General features: G+C 34.9%; 1 long non-coding RNA gene across 1 annotated transcript; it reads right to left on the reverse strand.

Annotated features, from left to right (window-relative positions):
* Positions 1-18,910: 18,910 nt before the first annotated feature.
* LOC147017019 (uncharacterized) lies at positions 18,911-20,815 on the reverse strand. The gene is made up of 3 exons (XR_015049708.1): positions 20,176-20,815; positions 19,871-20,029; positions 18,911-19,557 (listed from the first exon to the last, which is right to left on the reverse strand). It is a non-coding gene; the product is annotated as an uncharacterized LOC147017019 (long non-coding RNA).
* Between the last annotated feature and the right edge of the window lie 2,768 nt (positions 20,816-23,583).

Genomic DNA, 23,583 nt, shown 5'->3' on the forward strand with positions numbered 1-23,583 from the left:
GGTGCCTTTTGTTTTACAAGTGCAGTGAAGCCTGATCTAACTCCCATCATGGCTGGAGCTCCATCAGTAAAAATTGAACCAACCATGTCCCATGTGAGATTGTTCCTTTCAAAGAAGTCTTCTATTTTCTGCATTATGTCAGCAGCCTTTATGGTTTGTTGGAGAGTTTCACAGAAGAGAAATTCATCCTTCAGTTCTTTTCCACATACATCATGGACCAGACGAAAACAAGCAGTTGTGAAAAATTAGCAACATCACAGGATTCATCTAATTGCAAAGAAATTTGTGCTGGGCTAGATTTGATCTGTTCAGTAACTTGTTGACAAGTACCTTGGGACATTTCACGAAAACGTCGATGAATTGTGTCATCAGAAAAGGGAATGTCTTGAATCTTATGTTTTGCTTCCTTCCCACATACATGTTCAACCATGTTTAAGGCACAAGGTTTAATAAACTTCTCGGCAATGTTGTGAGGTTTCTTTGCCTTTGCTATTCGCTGTGCTACGTGATAGGAAGCTGCAAGTAGGCTGGGGGCCAGTGGAACCTACCTTGCACCCCCCCCCGCGTCAATTTTTCATTGATACCACAGTGTTCATATATATCCCAAGTATCAGAAAAAACATGTTCCCAGAAAAAATAACTCATTTTCACTATGCTTTATTAAGCCGTTTCCATTTTTTGCATTAATTAAGCTATCCAAACATTATTCTTCATCTCTGACAACAAAGGAAATATGTTCACTTTATTCCTTGACCCTCCAAACATATGTGTAGATTCCTCATTTACAAACTTCCATGTACCAGAAGTTGAGATATTTACGGATACGAGAATTTCCATAATGGCGGATCCGAATTACCATATCAATGCATTTAAAATTATTTCCACTACTTTTACTCAAACAGAAAATAGTTATGTTTCCCTTAAACAGCAACAGACATCATAAGTCTCAGTTATGTATTGTTATGGTGCCGGGTGGTCTGCTGTGAGCCGACCACTCTGATGGAGCCGCAAGTCGAGTCGGCCAGACCGATCACCCGGAATATAGATCATCGCCCGGATAAGTCCGAAGCCGACGGGTCCTTGTGCAAGAACCGTGAAGGGCCAATTTTTCCACCATGTGGTACAGGGTTATTTGCCAATTCTTAAAAATACCTAGAGACCACGTGGCGATCTACCGAGCCTCCACACCCTCGACAGAACTCGTACGAAACAAGCCGCTTAAGCAAGCCTGTCCCGTGCGCGATTCCGAGCGGCTTGATCGCCGAGAACCGTCGGTCCGAATGTCCCCCTTTTACGGAAAACCAACAGCCTTCTAACTCCCAACACACGACATGCTCAGTCAATGAAAGAAATGGACGTGACGAGCTGAAAACATTTAACAATTGCGGTTTATTTATACAGTAATCAGGGAACTAGGGAAGCACGCAAGAGGCAGGGTTAAACAGACTATACAAAATGTAATGCAAATAAATACAGCACAGGCACTTAACAGTTCTCCACTTGTTAGACGGGCCCACGGACACACGTACACACACACATACCCAAGAAATGGTGGCTGATGCCTTTAATAAGGACTTCAGCTCGGAGGGACAGATGAGCTGAAACCCAGAACCTATCTCGAACCTCTCCACCTCGTGTGGTCTTCAAGCTGTTCGGACCCGGGCTCCAGCGAGGCCGAGCTGGATCCAATCGCCGTGAGCCACGATCCTTCCCGAGCTCCAGCGGATCCCCTCGCGCTCCGGACCACGTGCTGGTGAGACGAAACACCGAGCCTTCCCGAAGATGCGTTGCTTTCCAAGTATAGCCAGCCGAACCAAGATGAGGCCATGAACCTGAACAAAGACTGAACCAGAACAACTCAGAACTAGCACGACCCTTTGAACCACCGACTGCACAGCCAATTCGAAGAAGCACCAGCAGAACAACAACCTCAAACCAACTCGACCACCAGGCCGAAGAAGAACCACGATAACCCGAACCAACTCCTCCGATGAACAACTCTCCGATCAACCAGCTCCTCCGATGAACCACCTACAACCAACCCAAACTCTCCCTTGAACAACTCTCGACGAACTCACGACAACCAACCAGCCACAACCCACTCGAGCCGAGCTGAGGGTCCCGTTCTTATTCTTCTCAGCCCCCCCCCCCCCACAAGTTGTTTCTGTCCTTGCATCACGGGACTGGAGGGTTCGTCTTCCTCTTTGCAGAGGAGGGGGAGGGTCGTTCTTCTTTGTGTTCTGATCGAACCCTAACTTTTAAAATGAATGACAGTGCATTTAATCGATTTTTACCCATTAAACAATGGAAGGTGAGCTATCTATAGAACATGCACTTACCGAGATAACTAAGCTAAATGACCTGAATGATAATGGCTTCCAGATTCGCAACAGTATTATATCAGGCCCAGGTAATTAATTATATTGATTAATCTGATTTTGCATGATTTTTGAACGATTCATTGTGCTTTGTATTTTATGCAAATTAGCCTACTTTAAAATATTCAAAAATATTATAATTTTTTTTTTTGCCAACCTGGCTTGTATCTGGCAACACTGAAGTAATGTTTTTTTGACAAAAATCTGACGTGTGGTAATTACAAGGAAAGAAAATGGGAATTCTTGCATTTTTGTGGGAATTATTGTCTTTAAGTCAAATTTAATCAATATGCAAATAAGCTAATTAGCATAAACAAAATATATTTTAATACGTAAATGTATAAGCTTTAATTTGACACCAATTTTGTGATTTTATGTTTATATTTGACAGAGATATTGCCATTTTTCCAATCTTTGTGAGATTCTTCTATTTTTGATTGGTTGCCATGGAAATGGCTTAATAAAGCATAGTGCAAATGAGTTATTTTTCTAGGAACATCTTTTTACTGATACTTGGGATATATATGAACACTGTGGTATCAGTGAAAAATTGTCGCACGGGGGGTGCAAGGTAGGTCCCACTGGCCCCCGGCCTAAAGCATTGATTTATTGTGAGATACGAAGCCATGTTTGGGCAGTGTTCCTGCAGCCCTAAACCAAGCTCTATTTGCCCCAAAGGTGGCATGGTCATCAGATGCATGGGCAGGATGTGGAGCTTCCAGGTGCTGTTTTACTATTGAAGGTTTCAATGAGCCATTTCCAAGAACTTTTGATCACAGCAGACGCTGAGGTTTATCCACGACATCTTCAGCAATGAAGTCAAAGCCATATTGTACATATGAATCCAGGTATGTACGTACAATTTTTTTTTTTAAACATGCCAACATCTGAAAATATATATTTTTTTTTTTTGAAAAGAAATTAATAAATTTTGAATGAATGTGTATGATTTTATTATCAACAAGAGTGCAAGTGAGCACAATATACGCCCGAAAAAGTCTCTGTGACACACACACACACACACACACACACACACACACACACACACACACACACACACACACACACACACACACACACACGGTGAATATACTGGTTCTAGCTCACTTTTCCCCATGTAAATGAATGGGGGATTTTCAGCGATTCCCTTTTTTTTCCCCTAAAAATAAACCCCCTTTTTATCCGTTTTTCCCTGCTGTGCAGGGGTTTGGCTTTTTCTTGAGGCAATGTTTTATGGTCGGATGCCCTTCCTGGACGCCTCTTACAACACAGGGATATGGTACACCTATTCTAACCAGGGCATACACCGGGACCAGTATACTGGTACTCATTTCGCCGACCTTGGATGGATGACAGGCTGAGTCAACCCCCTGGTGTTAATTCAGCAGCTGAGCGGGATTCGAACTCGGGACACTGGGATCCCAAGCCGCCACCCTAACCACTAAGCCAACACCAGGCTTTGTATATATATATAACCAGGCTATCCCAAGGTATATTTATTTGTCTCCCCTTTTAACCTGGAGGTTGATCAGCTCACTCATTGAACCTATAAAGATTTGTTCATTCTCAAATTCCTTCAATAGTTTAATTTTCTTTGCACAATAATCCCCATCTAAAATATTGACAAACAAAACATTTGAATCTTTATATTTTTTAAGATACCCCTTTTGTGCCATTACGAAATGATAAACTTCTCTTAATGCTCTTGTTTGACCACCTCCTGAGCCACATATCATTTTGAGATTATAGTAAATTGTTTTTTCATTGTTCAATTGATAACCATCAAAGTTTTCAGTCCATTCAAGGATATTCATTTTTTTCTTTACATCCTCTAACTTACTACTTTTTAAATTGATTCGCTTATTTGTTTTATTTACCTTTGTTTTAGTTATTTTTTCAATAAGACTTAGTTGATATTTTTCACATTCATTATGTTTTCCATTTATATACCAAGACTGAGATTTTCTCCACTCTTTAGTTTGATTAATACTTGGTTTAACCATTTATATATTGCGAAAAAACGCGGCGGTAGCCCTTAAAAAACCCTAACCCATCTTCCCATCGTTAAAACACAATCTATTCTATTCACTCTATCATACAATATCCATATGGAACACAATCTATTCCATTATCTAAAATAAATCTCTTATCATCAAAGGCTGCTAATGTCTTTTTATTTACTTCTTCACTATATATGTTATGATTATAACTTCTTATTGTATTCATTTTCCTATATTCTTCTTTCTTATTCATCAAACAATTATAATAATTTCTAAAAGTTATTGATTTTTTTATTACATATTTATTTATTCCCTTTAACCTCTTATTAATCTGATCACCATACTTGTAAGCATATGCCTTTGCTCTCAATCCAATAAACTCACTCATTACTTTTCCACCCAACTCATCCTTAAACTTACCAATAACCTTTTCATTCTTTTTGGAAAATAACTCACTCTTCTTGCTGAAATTACTTGTATCATATACTCCAATATTTTTCTTCATATCTTCATAAACATCATCAGTTTTTATATCTAGGATAAAACTATCAGTGTCCATATACAACAATGAAACATTTTCACCATACTCTTTCTTTAAGTCATTATACAAATAATCATACATCAATATCTTTGATAAATCAAGAACTGCTGTTCCTATATAAATTGGTTTATCCATTACAATACTTTCCTTTTTCATATGAATTGCAGAAAAGTTCTCTGAAAAAACCTCTTCTCTCTCAAAACTTGGTTTATTTATCAATCTCGAAGCTTCTTTCCAAGATGTTGCGAATCTAATGTTTTGCCTGTTTCTAACATTTTCCATAGTCTTTCCAAATACAGCATTATTCATTAATTTATAAAAGTCCCCTTCAAATTTTACTTTTGTATTTGCTCTCATATCTGTATTGAATTGAATATACTTTTTCACCCAAGGACTTTGTTTAAATTTTAAAACTCTATGAATTTTAGCTACTCTCAATCCTTCTCTCAAAAACTGTTTTAAGCTTCTCTGATGCAAAACATATCCCTCTTTATCATAGAATGTTGTTAATAACTTTTCTGTTGATTTACCTTTAATATTAAAACTTTTATGATAATCACTTAACCATTCTTTCTTTGGGGTTTCTTTCTCACATGCAAAAGGAAGATCTTTATGCTTATTATGAAGATCACTCGGGTACCTCAAATCAACTTCAAAATAATAATCTTCTTCTTCGTCATTCAATTCCTCTTGAGAAGAAATAACAATATTCATCAAAGCCTTTTCATAATCCTTTTCTTCCACCCACTCTAATTTACCATAAGGCAAAGATTGAGACATTGCCCATCCATACAAATTATTAGCATCAAAATACATCAAATAATTACTATCTTTTTCACTATCATAATTTGGAAGATATTTATTATTTGCTTTAGCATATCTTTTTGAACATACTTGTGATATTCCACCTCTCTTAGACTTCTCAATCATCAAAAGCATATCAACATCACTGATTAAATCTATATCTTGTTTTGTCATTTTCAACATTGCACTCCAAGCTAAACCAGGAGCTGTGAAATAGTGGGCAGGGTCTAATCCATAACAATTTTTATTATGACAGAGTGATCTAAAAGCTTCAAACACATCAGCTAACAATAAAACATCTGTTTTTAGATATAAATCATGATATTCTCCAAGGTTCTTTATCTTAAATAATTTCCATATTTCTTGTGCGTGTTTATATTCCTTATCACTTATCTCTTCTTCATAAAGGTTATTATAGAAACTTTATTTTGATGGAAGTTGTGTTTCTTTAAATCTCATAAATGAATCCATATAATCATAATGATAAATTCCCTTACTTGTAAGAATTTTCTCTTTACTTTGAATTTCATTCCTTGTTTGAATTTCCTCTCTCGTAAGAATTCCTTCTTTAATCAGAATTTCATCTTTAATCAGAATTTCTTCTTTAATTAGAATTTCATTCATTGTTCGAATTTTCTTTATAATTAGAATTTCATCTTCAGTTAGAATTTCTTCATTAATTTCCTCATTAATTAGAATTTCCTCTTTACTTTGAATTCTCTCTTTAATCTGAATTTCCTCTTTAGTGAGAATTTCCTCTTTTGGAAAGAATGAATTAAGATTTGGAAAAGAGTCCATGGAGCTTAGATTTGATGCGAGGTAGGCTAGTGGTGTTCCCATAAACTTGTAAGAATCAAGAAACCGAATACGAGTTATAGGTTTTGTGAATATCATTTTTGTAAATGAATATACTTTTGACTTGTGTTTGTTATGGCAGAAATATTCCCTGGTGTTTTTGAAAGTTCATTTATAAATAGATGTGTATCATAGTTGGCGCTGTTGTGAAGAAAGACTGGAATAAAAGAAGGTAATTTATAATTAAGATTACAACAGGAATGAGCGGGACCTCTATATTTACCAGTAAGATGACAATGATCCCTAACTTTAGACTCCTTAATTTCCCCCTCACAAATATGACAGATATTGTTCTTTCTAAATTCTAATTTTTCTTCTTTGGTTAATTTCATCGGTTCATTTGTTTCTTTCATTAATTTAGTGAGTCTTATACAATCCTTTTCTAATCGTTTTACAAACTCTTGTGAAGCTTTTTTTCCACGATAATGTTCAAGTTTGTTATACTTTTCTCCAACAGATGATTTGATATAATAACAGAAACCACAAGGAATATGTTTTTGATATTTATTTGTATATGATTCTTTTGGATGAGGAGAAGCAGTATTAATCTTTTTAAGGATACACTCAAAATCAGCGTATATCACAAATGGGTGCATGATAGATTTATTATAATCTTCAAAAGAAATCTTTTCACCAGGTTTAGGCATTGTAATTACAGCTGATTTATGATTACTACAATATTTTGAATGTTGTTCTAATCGTTCTTTTGTATGAAATGAATTAAGACATCGCTTACAAGGATATATTTTGTTTGCTGTTCTGAATACCTGAGAAGAGATTAATCTTGATAAATTATTGATGTATATGTAATGTGAATTCTTTCCAACACTAAAATATAAAAGATCAATGTGTGTTTCTTCATTTTTATAGTTGTTTGAAATTTTTAATATTTGAACTTTGTTTGTATCCGTTAATCCATATACATTAATAGAAAGATTATTCTTTTTCTCAAATTTAGGAATATCTGTTAGTGGCATTGGGAAATTAAAATCTTTAATGTCCAAGGTATTCTCATATTTCATATATTGTTTTACTCTTTCTGAATTACATTTTGGTGGATGTAAGTGAGCAAGAACAGACCAGAGAAAACATTTATTATCATTATTCTTAATATTAACAACTGCCTTCTTTAGTTTTATTTCTTTTGGTAATTCAATATAAGAAGAAGCTTTAAGAGGGTTTGATTTTAGAATGTGTATATCTAAAAAGATGATTTTTTTAATATTGAATCCACTTCCTACCACTGTATTATCAACATCCTCCTCTTGTCTTGATAGTTCTTCATAAACCCCACTATTCAAAAAATCTTGAAATGATGTTATAAAATGAAGATCTGTTCTCATATAAGGAGTTTGTTCTTCATCTTGTCTTTTCATATTCATTTTCACTCCCATATAAAACTTTAAAGTTTTCATTTCTTTTAATGTCTTTTTAATAAATTTTTCAACATCGGGTTTCACTATTTCAATTGATTCAGCTATTGATGATGGACCGGGTTCTCCAAATTGAAAAATCCTTATTTTTATATGCCCTTTAAATGCCCCATCAGTGTTTTCAATATAATAGTCTCCCTTTACTTTAAACTCATTTTTCTTGTGTTTTTGTGATTGAAGATGTTTATTATAACTACTCTTCAAAACATCCTTTGAACAGATATCACAATGTTTTCTTTCCAACTCAAGAGGAGATATTTTATGAAACAGATTAAATGTGTGTTTGTTGGTTCGGAGGTGTTTTCTATAATGTTTATATTCGTGATTACAAACATCACAGTATGTTGTATTCACCATATTTATATAATAAATCTTTGCTTAAAGTAAAATTTTCTTAATGAAAATTTCGTTTGTTTTACAGGTGAATCTGTGCTTAAAACCATTTTATCCTCCAACTTTTTCACTTAATAAATGCAATGTTTCAAGACACAAAAGACAAGTTTCAATCAATCTCTTCATTTGTTAAAGATACTGAGAAATATGTCAAGGATGTAAAATTGAACAAAGATAAATATAACAACTATTGGATAAAAACTATTATGGTAAATAATATGAGTTCTTCAATTTCCTTCAGTGGAAGGGCTTTTAGTATACCTGGTAGAACATCAATTAAAGTATCTCTAACAAAAGTTTCTCCTCTCCTTCTAGTAATATATTCAAAACTAGAAAAAGCAATGAAACAAGAAAAAGTATCAAAAAACAAAAACCTTATGGATGAAGCTTGAGAAAGAAAAGATAAGACCATCTGTAATATGCAAGGAGAAATTTGTATTTTTTTCAACAACCCTAAAGATGTAAATCCTGATGAAATAAAGGATGTTAATATATCAGGTGAAATGACATTTCGTTCAATAGTAATTAACGATCATTTTAAAATTACCTTTAATATAAAAAAATGTTGTCGTTGAATCTGATAATGAAAAAAAGTATATCGATATCGATGGTAATATACAACTGAAAGTATAGATGAATTTCAGTTTAAGTAAAGTTTTACTTTATAAATATGCTAGACTTTCCTGATTCTCCATATGACAAATTTGAGAATTGTCCTGTGTGTGAAAGACGGGGATTAAACACAGAGTCAAAAGCCTATAAACAATGTATATTCTGTGATTATCTTCTAATTAATGATAATAAAAAATATAAAAAGGAAAATAATTCTTTTAGATTTACACCAAAAATGAATTACTTTACAAGATTGATTAGAGAAATGAATGTAAAGTATGAGGGTGATAACACACCTTTCCTTACAAGGGAAGAAACTGAACGTATAAGAGAAATGTTCAAAGGATTGTTGTTGTATATTATTCATGGATGTAATTTTCAGGGAAATATCAACACAAGATATTGTATAAATAAAATAATGGATTATCTTGAAATTAAACCTGAACTAAGGATAAAATATAGAGTTTCTAAAAAAGCTAATAATAAATTAAATAACCTGTTTTTCAAATATATAAATGAATGATTTTTTACCTATTTGGGAAAATAAGATAAAATTTAACAACCATAAAAATCTCCCAAATTCATTAAGATGTCTCATAGTTGGTTCAAGTGGATGTGGAAAAACCTGCTTACTTTTAAAAATGCTCCTCACTCCCAACTTTTTAGATTATGATAATTTAATAATTTTCACAAAGTCGAGTTTTCAACCAGAGTATCAACTACTCTCACAAGGTTTTAATGCTGGTCTTCAAAAAGAAGATATAATCGGTTTATTTAAACGCCAAAAAAACCTAAATGATTATAACATTGAAGATATAATTCAACTATTTTGTGATACACAGAGATGTAAAAAGAAATCAAATCCTATAACTTGTATTCTTAGTGATAATACGGATGATATACCGTCTCCCCAAGATTTGGATAAATCAAAAAAGAACCTCGTTATCTTTGATGATTGTGTTAATGAGAGAAACCAAACGGTAATGGACAGCTACTACACAAGAGGGAGACATTCTTCTTGTAATTGTATTTATCTTAGTCAATCGTACTTTCAACTTCCTCGTCGTTCCATCAGAAACAATGCTAATACTTTTATTTTATTCAAGTTAAATTCAATAGATATCAATAATTTTTGGAGAGATAATTGCTCTACATTCTGTAGTAAAAAGAAATTTGAGGATTACATGAAGCACACGACTGAAAAATATAAATATATTGTTGTGAAACAAGATGAGATATTAAGGGATATATTTTTTGTTTTATAAACAATTACATATATAAATGACAACTATTATTATAAATCTTGTGGGTAAATCTGCTTCTGGAAAAAAACTTTCATAAATCAAGGTTCTTGTGTAGTACAAATGAGAATATTGTAAATATACTAAAAGAACACCCCGTGATACGCATTGTATCAACAACAACTAGAGCAATAAGACCTGGAGAAGTAAAAGGTGAAGATTATCACTATATTTCAGTGGAGGAACATATGCGATTGAGGAATGAAGGCCAAATGTTTGAGGAGGTTTCTCTTGGTACAACAAAATATTCACATTGTAAGAGTGAGTTAAGGAAACTAAAATCTGGTGGTGTTGGGATATTAGAAACTAATCCAGAAGGAACGAGACAAATTATTAAACATCTGAGTGGAGTGAAGATTTTATCATTCGGTTTTGATGTTGATGAAGAAACTCAACGCAAACGTATGAAAAGCAGAGATGCAAGTATTAGTGAAGAAGAAATTACAACTCGCATTAATGTTAATAAAGAATTTGATGAAATATTTAAAGAAAAGGATTTATTTGAACACATCTACTTGAATGATGAAGAAAAGGAAAATTTCCCTGTTGATCTTTACAATTCATTAAATGATATTTTACAATAAATAAATGGATGCAAAAGAAAGAGCAAGAAGATTTAAGGAACATCAAGAGTTGGTTTCAAAAGTTGTAAAACAACAGGAAGACATAAAGAAGAAACGCAGACAGAAACTAATGGGCGAAGAAGCATTTGAAAGAAAACAAGAGAAATTTTTTAAACCACTTTTAAAAACTTCCCAAGAAAAAATGAAAGATGTTTCCACAGTTCCCACAGTCGAATATACTCCCAGAAAGCTTCAAATGTTAAAAGATTTCAGTCAAATGACGGAGGAAGAATTAGAGCATATTGGAGAATTAGAATATCATGATGAAGAATTATTTCAACAACTGGAAGAGATTAATCAACCCCCTGATTATATTGTGAATGCTGTTCAAAACAATGAATATTCAGCGGATTCAAAAACCAAAGCAGGACTCATTCCAACAGAACAACCAGCAATATTTCATCTTGTTCAAGAAAAGGTATTGATATTTAATGATGAATTAAGGTTCTTGGGTTCTGCTCAACCCCCTGTAAAACTAACTCCGAGATTAATGTTTCTTCTCACAAAAGATGGAAGACAAGGTTCAACTGTGAGGGATGAATCAAAGTATATTGATAAACCATTGGATATGGAAAATAATGATGATAGAGTATATATTGATCTGCTGAACACTCTAAATTATAAGGTTATTCTTTCTGGTAAAAGTAGGAAGAATGAGAAGGAGAAACACATTATTCAGGCTTTAAGTGTCCTTGGTTCAGGTGTTAGTTTTCTTCCAAATGACCCATCGCAATTAGTTAATGGACTGTTGTTGTTGTAAGGCAGTAAGAAGGCTGGAAATAACAATTGTTTTAATGAAGCATCAGCCATTTTAGACCAGTTGATGAACATGAAAATAATGAATAAATCTCAATATAAAGATATTTTATCTCATATTAAATAAGATGAGAAGCACAATCCTTAGTTTCAATTTCACAACAAGCGACCACACATCTTCATTCCCATACCCACTACAACTTGACACAACAAAAGAATATGAGGCATCTTTATTGTCCATGGAAACTTATAATACCTTATTTAATATAACTGATAAAAATGACAAGTTTAGTTATAATCCCGGAAGTGGATACAAAACGATAACAGTCTCACCCGGAGCATATGAGATTTCTCAAATATCTTCCGAAATTGCTCGTCTTATGAAAGAACAGGGTGATGAACCAAAAATATTGTTATAAACATCCAAAAACATACTTCAAAATCAACGATTAAAGTTAAAAATAACTACAAGGTTGATTTCACAATTGATAATTCATTTAGAGAGTTATTGGGTTTCTCCTCAAAAAAGATTGAAACTAATGGGACTTTTTACAGTGATAATGTCATTCAAATATCCTCAGGAATAAATTCGGTGTTAATTCACTGTGATTTGATTGATGGTGCTTATAATGATGGAAAAAAACAAATACAATATTTTCATTCAGCGCATACTCAACCCCAATTGGTTATAAATTCAATATGGAACCTAAAAATTTGGTTTATCTACCTGTGTCAGGAAAAACCATACACAGAGTAAATTTTAGGATAACCGACCAAGATAATCGTGTGATTTCTTTTAATGGAGAAGTTATATCTATCAGAATTCACCTACGTGAAGTTTTCCAATAAATAAATACGATGGTTATTGTGAGGAAACACGAGTTGGGAAAATATAAAATAATTACAGGGGATGGGATGTTCCTTTCCCCATACTCCAAGGGTGAAGGTATGTATCTTGGTAGAGGATACTATAAACCAAAGAGACAAAGGGGTGTTGGACATCAATTTAGAGGAGATGGGATAATTGATACTCTCATGGGTATTGGTTCAACTATTCTTAAACATAAAGATCTAATTGGTTCAACTGCTTCTGCTGTGGGAAATGTAGCAGGTGCTGAAAAGAGTATAAAAGATGCTCAGAAGGAATCTCATAAATTACAAGCAATAAAAGAAATTAAGAAAGGCAAAACTCAGTTGTCCCCCCAAGAACGACAGAAAATAATTCAAATACTTGGATCAGGGTTTCAAAAGTTTTAACATCTTTTTTCCTAAATAAATACAAGTATGGAAGCAATTGATAGTATCTATGATTTGGATGATACTATTATTATCTCAAACTCCACTAAAAAAGAAGATTACTTCAAGGTAAATGCAATAACTGGAACAGACTGGAATACGAATGGTACAAAAAGTTTTGAAATAAATAATCAACAAACCTATTTGAATCTCTCCGAAAGTTTCTTGTTGTGTAAATTTAAATTCACTAAAGCTGGGAATAACACAAACGCTACACTTGTAAATGATTTCTTCTGGAAAATGTTTGATAGTGTGCGTTTGTATATTGGAACACAAGAAGTTGAAGCGGTTGATTATGTCTCTGCTGTATCTGAAATGATAAAATTTACACTCTATACATTCAGTAATAGAATGGGAAAGGGGTCTGTCGAAGGTTTTATTCCTGATATGTCAACGGGAACAAACACAGACCCTGGATATATTCAAAGGAAAGGAGCGTATAATGATGATACAAAAGCAGAAAATAGTTTTACTGTGGCGGTTCCTCTTAAAGGTATATTTGGATTTTGTGATCATGATAAAGTTCTGTATGGTCTTAAAATTAGATTTCAACTACAAAGGAATGATAATGAAAATCGATTGCTTTTTGGTGTTGCTAGTGCTTTTGGTGAACAGAATAAATTTGTAATTGAGGAGATGAGTTGGTATATCAGTGAATATACTCCTAATCTTAAAACAGAAGAGATGTTGAATCGAAGACTTAACTCAAAGAAACCACTCAGTGTATCATACCTCAAAAGAAGATGTCAACACGTTAACCTCAATCAAACTACTTACACATGGAATTTGGGTGTTCTGGAAGGAAAGCCACGATATCTGTGGATCATTTTTAAAAAGCCAGATGGTGATACTGCGACTGATAAGAATAATGCATTGAGTGATAATGCTAAGGTGAAACAACTTCGCGTTTCTCTAGATGGAACATTTTATCCACGAGATAGATTGGAAATTAATTGGGAAAAAAATGATTTTGCTGAAGCATACAAGTCTTACCAAAAGGTGTGTGAAAGTAATGGAAATAAAGAACCTATTTTGGATATGACAGCATTTAAAAGTTTGTATACAATCTATGCGTTTGACCTGAGCGCAAAAGGAAACTATAAAGTCTAATCGAGTGGATACTTCCCTATACATTGAAAGAGGAGAGAGTGAAGAAGTTGATACATATTGTTTGCTTTTGGAAGAAACAGAATTGCAGATTAATACAGATAATGGTGTGATGATTAGTCTCACATAACCTTTTGTTAAATAAATGAGTGGCAAAGTACCAACTGGGGTATATGTTAATCAAATCAATCTTCATAAACTATCATCTTGTGTTCAAAATCAAAAGCCTTGTACGATTAACGTTAATACAATTCAGAGAAAAGGAGCAGTAAGAATTGATGTTTTGCTCACAAGAGAACAGGTTAAAATCTTGAATGACACTGGCACACTTAAAATTAAAATGACAAAACCAATGTTGAAAAAATATTCAATAAGAGAGACGAGTGGAGGATTTCTCCCATTTCTAATTCCTTTATTTGCTGGTTTAAGTGCGGTTGGAGCATTGACGGGTGGTATTTCAACAGCGGTGAAAACTGCCAACGAAAGGAAGGCTCAACTCCAGGCTCAAAAAGAATTGGAAAGACATAACAAAGAGTTGGAGAAACAAATTAGTGGAAGTGGTGTAATTGTAGATTTTGCTGAAAAACTTGAAGGTCTGCCTGATAAAGCGAGATTGTTAGTTGGAGATATGCTTTCTTCTATAGCACAAGCAGGTGTAAAATTAACGAAAAGAGGTAATGGATTATATCTTTCTAATAAATAAATGAGCATTGATGAGTGGTTGGAAAAATTTGGAAAGAATACAACATCAAATTTACAACTTGACAAATATTGTAAGAAATTAAAAATTCATAATGTGGTTATTTGTATGAGAGATGAATTAACAAATGTGCCGAAACATACAAAGAATATTATTATGAACTTAGAAGATAATAATGGGAACGGTTCTCATTGGGTTTGTATTTTTAATAGTCAAGACAAATATTATTTTGATAGTTTTGGTCTTCCACCACCTGTTGAAGTTATAAAATTATTACAGAATGGTGTTTATCAAACATTTCAAGTCCAAGAATTAAATTCCAAGTGTTGTGGTCAATTATGTCTATATGTGTTATTTCAACTCAACAAAAATAAAAAATTTTATGATATTATTTTTAATCTAATATAAATGACTTATGTTGGTAAAGATGGTTCTATCTTTGGTGTATCTCAAGAACTGGATATTGATTTATCAAATTATTACACAAAGGCACAGGCTGAACGACATAAATATAATATAACCAAAAATATTAACATGAAAAATGCTTTTAAATTAAAAAATTATCCAAGCCCGACTGACGCGAATGACTTGGTGAGATTAAGCGATTTATCACAATATATATCCTTAAATAAAACGGCTGTGTATTCCAAAGATACAGAAGTGTTGATATTATCTCCAGGTCATACAGAATTCACAGTTCGAATTAAAATAAATTTTTATAAAGAAGGGCATATCGTTTGTATGAGAATAGAACAATGGGGGTATGATATGAATGATTTAGGGTATAATTGGTCATTTAAAATTAACCTCGAAGACCTGGAACAATTAAATCATTCTCGTAAGGAAGAATATTATCCACTTGGTATCGAGAATGAGTTTTGTGGGTCCACGATTCGTAAACAACAAATAAAAGAATTTAATAAGGGTAAATATAATAATGGTTTTGCCCTTGTTTATCTCATGAAAACAGAAAAAACAGGATTATATATAATAAGTAAGGAAATACAAAATGATTTAACTATGGGAAGATGGGGAGGTGTTTCGTGCCATAATATTATTCTAACATATATTTCTAATACATAAATGACAGCAAGAAGGCTTCAAGAAAATTATCATTTCTGTGTCCAAGCATACCTTCAAGAAAAGGGTATTCGGTATTTTAATAAATATGTTCTACAACATAAGAATGAGGTATTTTCAATAAAAGATTGGCATTATGCTGATGTTGATAAACCGACAACTTTAGATTTAATTAGAATGTTAAATAATGAAAAAATTATAAAGTTAAGAAAAGGTAAGGCTCTTTTAGAAATTCAAAAGAAATTTTATTGGTTTCGTGTTGTAAAAAAAATTATTTTCGATGCAGGAATAACAAGAAATCCTGATGAATATATGTATAATATTCTATGGGGTGTAAGTGATTCAAGGATAGTAAGGGATGAGGAAGGAGTTGAAGAAGAGAGGGAAGAGGAGGAAAAGGAGAAGAGAGAGAGGGAGGAGAGGGAGAAGAAAGAGAAGGAGGAAAAAGAGAAGAGAGAGAGGGAGGAGAGGGAGAAGAAAGAGAAGGAGGTAAAAGAGAAGAGAGAGAGGGAGGAGAGGGAGAAGAAAGAGAAGGAGGAAAAAGAGAAGAGAGAGAGGGAGGAGAGGGAGAAGAAAGAGAAGGAGGAAAAAGAGAAGCGAGAGAGAGGGAGGAGAGGGAGAAGAAAGAGAAGGAGGAAAAAGAGAAGAGAGAGAGGGAGGAGAGGGAGGAAAGAGCGAGACAAAATAAATATCAAAATATGGAAACCAGTGAGATTCAAAAAAGATTGGTGGTATTACAGAAAATAACTCAACCCACCGAGGAGGAAAACAAAGAATTGACAAGTCTATTTGCAATACTTTTGACAAGACTATTGTCATCGACAAGCTATTCATTTTAATTCAAGTTTTTTCTTAAATAAATGGAGGAGAGAGTGAAGGCATTTCTAAGGATTCTTTATGTTTTAAAAATTAAGATCCAAATGTGCATGTTGGAAACTAAAAAGGTTTTTGCACTCTGCAGGAATTTTTCACATAAATAAATGAGTTATTGTCTCAAATGTAAAAAGAAAACTAATACTAAAAATATTTCATATATTAAAAGTAAAAATAACAGGGTTATACAAAAAGGTATATGTTCGGTGTGTGGTTCAAAAAAAAAATCAATTTATCTCCAAACACAAACTCGGAGGAGATATACAAAAGTTTTTATCAGGAAGTAAATTTACAACTACTGGAATACCAGGGGAATTACATCTTCCAGGGTATTCTTTCTGTGGTCCAGGCACAAACTTGGATAAAAGATTAGATGAGGCAGACAATCCTAAATCCTGGAGTCAGCCTATCAATAGAGTTGATGAAGTGTGCATGAGACACGATATTGATTATGGGAATACCACAACGTTGGAAGAAAAGCATGAAGCCGATAGAGAAATGTTGTATAATTTGTCTCTGATACAAAATCCAACCTTGAGAGAAAAAGTTGATCGGTTCATTGTGAAGAAGATGATCAGTGCTAAATTGAAACTTGGACTTGGAAATTCAAAAAACTTATAGGCTCTAATGATGCCATTAAGACTGAAGAGCAATTAGCTGATGAATTACATAAACCAATATTCACAAAGTTTCAGAGAAGGAAAGTTTATTCCAAGGAAGTTGATTATATCTGGTCTGCTGATTTGATTGAACTCAATAATGATAAGGGGTACAAGTATGCTTTAACCGTTATTGATTTGAGGAGTAGATACGTTTGGGTTGTCCCATTAAAAAACAAAACAGGTAATACTCTTATGTTAGCCTTTCAACAGATATTTAATAAAAGTAAGAGAAAACCTAAAAAATTGTGGACTGATGAGGGTAGAGAGTTTTATAACAAGACATTTATGAATTTTCTAAAAAATAACAGTATTACATTATACAGTACCTTTAATGAAGGGAAGGCAGTTGTTGTTGAACGTTTTAATCGTACCTTAAAAGAGAGACTATATAAAAAATTCACACAACTCGGTTCACAACAATGGTCATCTTTTATTCAGGATATTGTGGATAAGTATAATGACACGATTCACACGTCAACAAATATGAAACCATCAGAAACATTTACAAAATTAAAATATGAAAAAGAGATTAATGTCAGAAAACCTAAGTTCAAAGTTGGTGATATCGTAAGAATATATAGGTGGAAATCTCATTTTGAAAAAGGTTATATTAAAAGATGGACCAACGAGCTTTTTAAAATTGTTGATGTAATAGATACGGTTCCTTGGACTTATAAGATATATGATTTGGAAGGGGAAGAGATTTTAGGTTCATTTTATTCACAGGAATTACAAAAGACAAAGATAAATTGAAAATTTTTGACTCCGCCCCTTTTTGACTCCACCCACACAAGCCCCGCCCACACAAACCCCACACAAACCCCACCACACACAAACCCCTCACAAGCTGCAATAAATTGAAATTTTTTGACTCCACCCACACAAGCCCCGCCCACACAAGCCCCGCCCACACAAACCCCACCCCACACAAACCCCACCACACACAAGCTCCACACAAGCTCCACACAAGCTCCACACAAGCTCCACACACACAAGCTCCACCCATATTCATCATATTCACCTAATTAGTGATTAGTTAATTAGTTCCCCACACACAACATGTTTATTTAATTAAAAATTATCCACCCATCCACACAAGCTCCACTCATCCACCCATCCACCCATCTCTCCACCCATCCATTGATCCACACAAACCTCATCCACATTCTCCCCTCCCACATAAGCTCCACCCACATAAACCGCTGCCCACATAAACTCTGCCCACATAAACCCCTCCCACATAAGCCCTGTCTACACAAGCTCCACACAAAAACTCCACACACATAAACCCTGTCCACATAAACCCTGCCCACACACACCCCGCCCACACAAGCCCCACCGAAGCCCCGCCCACACAAGCTCCACCCACATAAACCCCTCCCACACAAGCCCCACCCACACAAGCCCCACCCACACACACCCTGCCCACACAAGCCCCACCGAAGCCCCGCCCACACAAGCCCCTCCCACACAAGCCCCACCCCCTCATCCCCCTGTGCGCCCCCACCTTTGACCCACCACCTCCCTCATCCCACCCCCCACCCTTCCCCACACACACACATGGGGAGGGGAGGGATGGGATGAGGGGGTGATGGGTCATTGGGGGGGCGCACCTACCCTCCCTTCATGTCTTGATTCTCTTTTTGTAATTCAGAATCAAGTAATTGTATACAAAACAAATATAATTTATTAATATTGAAAATATTAAATATTCATTTGCAAGAATGTATAATCTTTCCCAGCAATCTTCTCCAGATGTCTTGTGATTTCGAAACTCAGACACCATATTCTGTTTTGAAACAAAAAGTGGATAATAATTAGGTTTTATAAAGATAATTACATGGTAATATGAGTAAGCTTGTTGTTGGTTCTAAGTTCAAGCCTCGTTGACCACTGAATTAACACACCAGCCTCGTTGACCACTGAATTAACACACCAGGAGGCCGACTCAGCCTGTCATCCTTTCAAGGTCAATAAAATGAATTCCAGTGTACTGACAAAACCGTGTCCAAACTAATGATGCAACCAACATAAGACGACATTCTAAAGAGAGAGTGATATTAATAATAATTCAGAAATATTTACCTCCAGAAAATCATGTGTTTTACAAGATTGCTTCAACAGCTGATGTTGTGCGATAGTGCTGAAAAAAAAATAATAAGTCAAGGGTATAGATGAAGAGACAGACAGACGGGGAAATCAACACGCGCACACGCACACACACACACACACACACGCACACACACACACACACACACACACACACACACACACACACACACACACACACACACACACACACACACACACACACACACAGACACACATAGACACACGTGTCTCACCATTGGTTTAATTCATTCGAGATCAGAGACCAGTCATTATAAATCATTGATCTCTTCAATAAGAGCAGAGAGAGGTAGGTAGAAAGACAGACACACACACACGTGTCTCACCATTGGTTTAATTCCTTCGAGATCAGAGGACGTGATAAGACTTCGTGCCACTCATTGTAAATGTCTTTCAATTCTCTTCTAAAATCATTGATCTCTTCAATAAGAGTATTAATTTCATGAACCACGTCGTGATACGTAAACTCAATATCTTCCAATGCCCTGTCAGGGAAAAAATATATCAGAAGAAAAAAATATATATATATTTTCCCTGTCAGGGAAAAAAATATATATATATCAGAATTATCATGATTTAATTAATAATCATTTGCTTCATCGTTCAAAGAGAAAACCATACACAAACTTACCAACTCTGTAGTAAGCTTTTGTCTTCATCGGAAGAAAGATCGTCCATGTCTCAGTTGTAAAAATGAAAATCCCGTCTGGCAGAAACTTTGTCTGGTGAATCACTTATAAGGCAACGACGAGGAAATTCCCTAAGCATTGGGTGCGGCCACAGGAAATGACAGCTTGGAAAATAACTGGGCGATTGTATGAATCATTTACAAAACATACTTAAAATGGTTTTGATTCAAATGTTTTCAGTTCGTGTTCTGAGATAAAATATAAACACGAGACCTTGTCTCACAGAATAGTTCCTATTTTTTCACAGCATGACTGTCTAAAACCACACAGCACGACCGTGTCAAAAACACTTCCTCATTTTCACGGCATGAACTGAAAACATTTGAAACAAAACTTTTTTATGGCGTGGTTTATACACAAAAATGATTTGCAACTCGGGCGGTGGTCAGATGAGATCATTAAGAGAAGTTTATCATTTCGTAATGGCACAAAAGGGGTATCTTAAAAAATATAAAGATTCAAATGTTTTGTTTGTCAATATTTTAGATGGGGATTATTGTGCAAAGAAAATTAAACTATTGAAGGAATTTGAGAATGAACAAATCTTTATAGGTTCAATGAGTGAGCTGATCAACCTCCAGGTTAAAAGGGGAGACAAATAAATATACCTTGGGATAGCCTGGTTATATGTATATATATATATATATATATATATATATATATATATATATATATATATATATATATATATATATATATATATATATATATATATATATATATATATATATATATACAAAGCCTGGTGTTGGCTTAGTGGTTAGGGTGGCGGCTTGGGATCCCAGTGTCTCGCGTTCGAATCCCGCTCAGCTGCTGAATTAACACCAGGGGGTTGACTCAGCCTGTCATCCATCCGAGGTCGGCGAAATGAGTACCAGTATACTGGTCCCGGTGTATGCCCCGGTTAGAATAGGTGTACCATATCCCTGTGTTGTAAGAGGCGTCCAGGAAGGGCATCCGACCATAAAACATTGCCTCAAGAAAAAGCCAAACCCCTGCACAGCAGGGAAAAACGGATAAAAAGGGGGTTTATTTTTAGGGGAAAAAAAAGGGAATCGCTGAAAATCCCCCATTCATTTACATGGGGAAAAGTGAGCTAGAACCAGTATATTCACCCTACTCACACAATTATATATTCAAACATGTCAATTTATCAAGAACAAGAAGGTATATACAGAATTGTGCTACTACATGGAAAACAACATCCTGGTTGCCATGGCAACCACTTTAGATGACGAACATATGTCGAGACACACTGTCTCCACAGTCTGTACCTATGTACCAAATATGAAATGTGAAAGTTGAAAACTGGGAGTTAGAGTGCGGACAGGAACGGACGGATGGACGGACGACCGGTATCGCATAATACGCCCCGATGTATATATGTATATATATATATATATATATATATATATATATATATATATATATATATATATATATATATATATATATATATATATGTATGTCGGGCGTATAAAAACAAAGGAATATTTGGGCGGTATGAAAGATAGTTCATCCTCCTCATCCGACATGAAAAGGGGGTGGGATTCATCCAGCCCATCCCCCCCAGGATCTACGCCCATGCCAGCCATAATTTTTCTTAAACAGGTTGACCAGGTATGGTCTATTACAGAATTAACACTTAATTTTCAGGTATTGCTAAAACGGGCTGACCAGGTATAGTGTATTACAGAATTAACACTTAATTTTCAGGTATGATATATTTACCCCCTGCCATGTACATTTTTTACCCCCAGGGGGTAAATTTATCCCTGGTTGAGAATCACTGGCCTCGAGGTGAATACACTTTCCTCTGATCTATCCTGGGTTTGAATCCCGACACAACTCTAAACTGACATCTTGGTGTTGCACATTGATGTTGATATATCGATGTGCTGTGCAACCAGTACTGGTCGTTGATGGACGTTAAGGATCCCACGGCGTCGTGAGTGAAGAAAAAGTAAGTCATTGTCGACATGCTGGACCAAAATGCCAAATTCTGCCACAATGTGAGGGGGCACTCCATCGTTGGCATAGCCTTGCCTCGCTGAATTCAGAATCCTATCCCAGTACAATATCAATGCGCATTCATCAACAATGCTAATCGGTGTTGTAAAGTAATTTTATTTTTGCCTCGTTTTGAATTCTCGATTTAAAAAAAAATAAAATAAAATAAAATGCATCCATGGATGGGAAATGAATGATTTACAGTTTTCTTTATAGGTTTGATTCCCACATCCTGTGATTATTTTTATTAGTTCCTTAATGTGGCCATCACGTTGTATAACCTTACGTTGCTCGGATTATTGTTTTCCCTTCCCTGCACCTTTGGCATTTTTATCTCTGTCACCCAAAGTAGGAGGAGGTTATGTTTTCACCCCTGTCTGTCTGTCCCTATCTATCTATCTGTCTGTCTGTCTATTTGCTTATTACTTGCAAAATCGAAGATTTTCAAGTATATTGATCAGTCGATTTTGTTATTACTTGGTGAAATTTTTTTTTGCCAATTATGTTGGTCTGTCGTGTTTGTCTGTCTGTCATACGATTTTTGGCCACAGTTTTCAAGCAATCGTTCTGACAAATTTTTGTGTGTAGGTGACCGGCCAAGAACAGGAACGCTTAATTTTGGTGAAGATCCCAATGTGGATGTGAATTTTTTAAGTGATCTTCACCATTGAGAGATGAGGCTAAAAACGATATTGCATGATATCTCAAAAACTTGTGGACGGATTCGGATTCAACTTGGTGGACATGTTGGGTGTGTGATGAGGACTAATTGTTGAGATTTTTGTGACGCTCCGAGAATTTTTCAAGTGCTTCTTCACCATTGAGAGATGGGGCCATACACGATACACAGCATTATATTTTAAAATTTTATTGGGCCCGATATTTTCAACTGGATCGGGCATTGCGTGGTGGAGGTATGCACTCCACCGAGTGCCCTTGTAGTTATAAAAGTAATTAGCAAGTCTCATTTCAAAAACCGTATTTTATTTATTTAGGCCTATCTTTTCAAGATAATATTTTTCAAATGCCATGTGATCGATATTAATTCAAATTGGGATTTCTTTGATTTGTGCATTTGGTGAAGTTAATAAATCCTGTTATCAGTAATACAAAAGCAAGGTCCTTTTGATGACTTTCATAAAGAGTGGAGAGGAGTACAACTGTAATGTTTCTCACCTTCTTTGAGATGACGCCTTTCTGAGCATCTGCAACGTGATGGTTGTGCCTCAAATCAAACCACAGGTAGCACGGATACTCAGCCATACAGCAAGTAGTTCGTGTGCTTGTTTTTTTTTTTTGAGCTGTCTGTTTCTGGCAAAATCACATCTGACAAACAAGGT

This window comes from Eptatretus burgeri, chromosome 11, assembly GCF_056783735.1.
Source record: "Eptatretus burgeri isolate ZD-2024b chromosome 11, Ebu_testis_v1, whole genome shotgun sequence".
Taxonomy (NCBI): domain Eukaryota; kingdom Metazoa; phylum Chordata; class Myxini; order Myxiniformes; family Myxinidae; genus Eptatretus; species Eptatretus burgeri.